Raw genomic sequence first — 6,000 nt, 5'->3', positions numbered from 1 at the left:
ACAAAAATGGGAGAGTTAGTAATAAATAAAAATAAAAACAGACCAAAAATATATATTTTTTTAGCTTTTGGTACTGATAAGCGAAAAGTGAAATGATGAATTGCGGTTTATTTGCTTAAATAGCTTTAAAATTAAAATATGAATAGGTTTATATTTTTGAGCCCCTTGTAAGAAGCCCCGCTTTTAACCCCCGACGCAAAAGAGGGGTGTTATAAGTTTGACCGCTATGTGTGTCTGTATTTCTGTGTGACTGTGTGTGTGTCTGTCTGTGGCACCACTCTTAAACGGGTGAACCGATTCGAATGCGGTTTTTTTTATTTGAAAGCCCTATCCCTATCTATATAGGGGGTTTCCAACTTTTTAACCACCGACGCAAAATAAGGGGCGTTATAAGTTTGATCGCTATGTGAGTCTGTGTGTCTGTCTGGGGCACCGTAGCTCTTAAACAGGTGGACCGATTTGAATGCGTTTTTTGTTGGTTAAGTTATATAATAGATACGAACGGAAACTCACATTGAGCTTTGTATCTTAAACCCTAGGCTTCATTGTTTAACGCATTTAGCGTCATCGTGTACACCACTCTTTCTGTCACACGGTGTTAGTAAAGGTAGAAAAAGATGAATGCGGCACCGCGTTGAAAAATACGGTTTTAGATCAATTCTCAGGCCTGATTGGGTCAGGACCTTTGCCCACCAGTGGGATCACCCAGCACGTCATGCGGCAAGTGCATTGACCCTGTTTCCGAGCGGTCAAAGGCCACAGCACGCGATGCTAGCGTGTATATTATTAGACGAACACGCTATTTAGAACAACGGGCTAGTTTTATATGAAGAGTGGAATAAAATTATGTTAGAAATTTTACATTGCATTTCTCTTTCCTACTCAAATGTACTTATATGGAATAATAGTACCAGGTGGACTGACGACATCGTGAAAGTTGCGGCAAACCGGTGGATGCAAGTGGCGAGTTGTCCTTCATTGTGGCGTTCTAAGGGGGAGGCCTTTGCTCAGCTGTGGACGTCTTCCGCCTGATGATTTTTATTTATTTATTTATTCAATGAAATAACACAGTATGACAGTAAAACTAAAGCACTGTGAATTTTAGAGTCTAAGCAATACATACAATAAAAACAAAATAATTAGTAAATGACGTTAATACACAGATGAAGGCCGTTCACCCATCTTCACGCAAAACCTCAAACATTCATCACTTACCGACGCCCATCTAGACGCAAGCACATCGGTACCAGGAGACGCATCCAGAAACGCATTCACCCATCGCAGAGCGCAAAATGATGATGATGATGATGGAGTAATAGTAGGAATAAGTCTTTTAAAAGTAAATAATTATAATTATACAAGCATACGACGTGTGAACGTCAGATCGTTACAAAGTCAACAGAACAAATAACGAGTGGCTGCTGACGCCAACCATTCAATATTTGTATGATATAATATTATGATTTAACTGGCACTATATCTACCTACATGCAGCCTCCAATATACTTTAAATTTTATGTCTGTTTCGAATAAATTCTTAGTACCTAATACCTATCCGGAATATGACTAACCGAACCAACAAAGTTGGAAAACCCCCGACTTTGTCACTTCAAAGCTCAATATCTCAAAAACGGCTGAACCGATTTTGATGAAACATGTCTAACAACCGTCGCTAGAAAACCTGATTTCAATTAAAAATCGCATCCAAATCGGTCCACCCGTTTAAGAGCTACGGTGCCACAGACAGACAGACACAGCGGTTAAACTTATAACACCCCTCTTTTTGCGTCGGGGGTTGAAAATTCGTCGAGGAACTAAAGTCACCGATACAACTCAAAGAATAATACAAGTTGAAGTTGCAATAGGTGGGCCACATCGCTCAAAGAACAGATATCGCATTGGATTTATTAAATACATCATCCCAGCCTATATACGTCCCACTGCAGGGCACAGGCCTCCCCTCAGAATGAGAGGGCTTGGGCCATAGTTCCCACGCGGGCCCAGTGCGGATTGGGAACTTCACACACACCATTGAATTGCTTGGCAGGTATGTGCAGGTTTCCTCGCGATGTTTTCCTTCACCGCAAAGCTCGTGGTAAATTTCAAATGTAACTCCGCACATGAATTTCGAAAAACTCAGAGGTGCGAGCCGGGGTTTGAACCCACGACCCTCTGCTTGAGAGGCGATGGGTCAAACCACTAGGCCACCACGGCTTCGCCTTATTAAATACAATAAAAATATAATAAATAGCAGTTTCCCGCGACCCGTCTCAGAAAAAATCGTTTATCGCTATCCTACGAAAACTATGCAATTTTCCGGGATAAAAACAATTCTGTCTTTTTCGAGGTGTCAAACTATCTTCATACAAAACTTCATTAAAATCGGTTCAGTAGTTTAAGCGTGACGAGGTAGACAAATAATAAATGTGGCGTTATTTATAACATTACGTTGTCGTCGTTCTAGTAACGAGAAGTCGCGCTGAAGTAAAATGTCGAAAAATAATAATATATCCTTTCTAAAATTAAAATGAAAAAGTACTTTCGTATTTATAAATAGCATTAGTACAGATTTATTTTTTATTTTTGAGGGTAGCTTAACTTTGTTGTCATATTGAGTTGGCATGAAATATTAAAAAAAAATCTTCACCACATCGAAGTAACGAATCTATAAATTTGATAAAATTAGATAGATAATGCAAAACATCACTTAATAATTGTCTGTTTGCTAAAACAAAGCTATAACGTAAAACTATGTCAACATGGAATTTAATCTTTATTTCCCAAGTATTAAGGTAGTTAGTCTAACAAGATCAATGAGAAAGATACGAGCTTTATAAAGTCAGCAGTCGATATTTTTATAAGGAAATATGCCGCGGCGGTAGTGAGCAACGCATTCGGCAAATTGGAGTGCGATTCTAAATTATTATTTTAATTTCAAGGTGTGCTAAATCCTTACTTCCTTACTATCAACTTATATAAATACGAAAGTGTCTGTCCGTCTGTCGGTTTGTCTTTCTGCTACCTCTTCAGGCATTTGGTATGTAGATAGCTGAACGTTTTGAATAACAGAAATGTCACTTTTTATCCCAATTTTCTCACGGAATCGGGATGAAATCTAGAAATTTCAACCGCTTGGCTTAGAGTCATGAAATTTCACAGATGTTTTTGATGAATCATCAATAAAGCCCATCCTAGACAAAGATGATGTATATCTCAGCTCATTTGCTTTTCTTTAGCTTACACGTATCTCCTTATTCTCCATACAGGTACAGCAAGCTGCAGAGAAAATGTATTTCAGAATGACGCTGCTTTGAAGATTAAAACGAAAAAATATCATAATTTAGCTATTTTATTTCAGTGTAATAAAAGTTGCAGCGAAATGGCCAAATCAGAAATACTCAGCCTAAATCGAATTCGATACGTGAAATATTACGATTTCTTAACTCAGTGTTTAATTAATTACAGTTAGGGGATGCTTTACCACCCATTGATAAATTTTATTTGACGGATAAATATGATGCCGTCTCCGTCTATTCGAACAAAACAAACAGAGACGGCATCACATTTATTCGTCAAATAAATTTAATCAATGGATGGTGAAAAAGGGGCTCAATATTATTCTTAATCTACTGGATACGTCGTCACCCTACGTTAATTACTGAACTGAAGTAAAAATGCCAGTCATGACAACTTATTACTTTTTTTATTCGATCGACTGGAGGGGAAACGAGCAAGTGGGTCTCCTGATGGTAAGAGATCACCACCGGCCATAAACAGCTGCAACACCAGTGGTACTGCAGATGTGTTGCCAACCTAGAGGCCTAAGACGAGATACCTCAAGTGTCAGTAATTTCACCGGCTGTCTTACTCTCCACGCCGAAACACAACAGTGCAAGCACTGCTGCTTCACGGCAGGATTAGCGAGCAAGATGATGGTAGCAATCCGGGGGGACCTTGCACAAGGTCCTACCACCCGCAAACAATTAATCAATACATTTTTAAATTTTGTTTATAAAACTCACATCAAAGAAGTTATAAACTCAGATTTAACCATAGTATGGTGACAATGAATATTAATGAAAAGTTATTTTCACATAAAAAATATTACAAAAAAATGCTTGGTTCCATGTAATTGCGACTTATTGGATATCATGTAAAATTGGTTCTTGGTCACTGATTAAAAATCATCGTGTATAGATTAAAAGTAAAACAGCCATTATTATTTTGACGACCAGATGGCCTAGTGGCTAGAGAACCTGACTACGAAGCTTGATGTCCCGGGTTCGATTCCCGTGTCCGGGCAGATTTTTGTATGAAAAATACGAATGTTTGTTCTCGGGTCTTGATTGTTTAATATGTATTTAAGTATGTGTCTATTTATATAATTATATTTATCCGTTGCTTAGTACCCATAACACAAGCTTTGCTATGCTTACTTTGGGACTAGGTCAATTGGTGTGAATTGTCCTGTGATATTTATTTATTTCTTTATTTATTATTAATATTAATTGTAAAACAGCGCACTGCCTCCCAGCGAGCGTAGTACGCGGCACAGCACGCGGCCGCAGTGTCCGTCGAGCCGCGCGCGCGCCGCCCGTGTCTGTGACAATAGTGTTTACAGCCAGCCCTTTATCATAGTGAGTATTTGTCAAAGGCTGTCAAATCATAACAAACCTGTGACAATGCTTTGTTTTTTTTCAACTGTTGGATTAGTGTGCAAGTGACATCGTGCATAAAAAGGTTTTAAGGTATTCAATATGAGGTATTATTAAGAGGAATTAAGTGCGTCAAACGTTTTAAAAAAGGTTTTTTTTTTATATATTTAAATAAAAATTACGTCAGGCGGTAATTCCAATTGAGACGAACTCGCATCGATAATATTGACTCTCTAATAGAATTTCAACGTCAATAGATATCAATAGACAGACATTAGTACACATAACAAACTAAAAATAAACACACAGGAATAGTTCGCGCATGAAAGTGGCCAATTATCTGGATGCAATCAAGACTCGACACAATACTTTCGGCTAATCGAGTGTATTTGTATATTATTAAGTAGTATTTGGATGGCGTCCAGATACAAAAATACAATACCTAAATGTCTCGCCGTCCGTCTGGGACAAGCTAACTGGTCCATCCGGGCGGAGCACTAAGATTAGGCTCTCAGGAACCATCTGTATGTCCTGTTCTAATAAATATCAATTAGGCTAGCTCCTGTTACGTGCGTGGTATATCTAGTTAAATCGTAACCCTCCGGCCCCTGGTCTATTAACGTGATAAGCGACAGCTGATACTGTCAATTCAACTATTGTAGCCGATAATATGACATTCGGTACAAGATGTGTACTAGAACTAATGACTAATGACGACCGGATGACCAAGTGGTTAGAGAACCTGACTATGAAGCTTGAGGTCCCGGATTCGATTCCCGACCGGGGCAGATATTTGTATGAATAATACGAATGTTTGTTCTCGGGTCTTGGATGTTTAATATGTATTTAAGTATGTATTTATCTATAAAAGTATGTTTATCCGTTGCCTTCATAGTATCCATAGTACAAGCTTTGCTTAATTTGGGACTAGGCAGTGTCCCATGATATTTATTATTATTATTATTAATTCGAACTTCGTAATTGATCCATACCTGATCCAAAATTCCAGTGGGTACGTTCAGATGCTCAAACAATGAATGAAAAATTAATAATAATCTTCTCAACAAATTACATTTAATTGACCCAGCCCCAACTAAGCAAAAGTTGTTCTATGGGTGCTGAACAACGGGTAGACACACAATGCATATTATTACTTAAATACATACAAATATCCAAGACTCACGTACCTACTACTAACACAAACAAACAAATAAACGTTTTATCTATCTATCTATAACATTTATATTCATCATACAAGTATAAGAACGCACTCCCACTCCGCTCCGCACTGGGACGCGTGGGAACTATAGCCCCAAGCCCTCTTGTTCTGAAAGGAGGCCTGTGC

At 38.4% G+C, this 6,000-nt stretch overlaps 1 protein-coding gene across 3 annotated transcripts in view; it reads left to right on the top strand.

Moving 5' to 3' along the window:
- The window catches only part of LOC141427598 (V-type proton ATPase 116 kDa subunit a 1-like), a 66,043-nt gene that overhangs the window by 11,578 nt on the left and 48,465 nt on the right, over positions 1–6,000 (top strand). Inside the window, exon 1 of one of the 3 annotated variants that reach the window (XM_074087192.1) lies at positions 4,562–4,637. The exons of 1 other annotated variant lie outside the window; for it this stretch is intronic. The gene's annotated coding sequence lies outside the window, so the exon portion shown is untranslated. Of the gene's footprint in view, positions 1–4,561; positions 4,749–6,000 lie in introns of those variants that run through there. One more of the 3 variants, XM_074087191.1, reaches the window with a different exon arrangement.

Source organism: Choristoneura fumiferana, chromosome 4, assembly GCF_025370935.1.
Source record: "Choristoneura fumiferana chromosome 4, NRCan_CFum_1, whole genome shotgun sequence".
Taxonomy (NCBI): domain Eukaryota; kingdom Metazoa; phylum Arthropoda; class Insecta; order Lepidoptera; family Tortricidae; genus Choristoneura; species Choristoneura fumiferana.
Note: the sequence above shows the minus strand (reverse complement) of the source record. Positions and strands in the feature narration are given on the sequence as shown.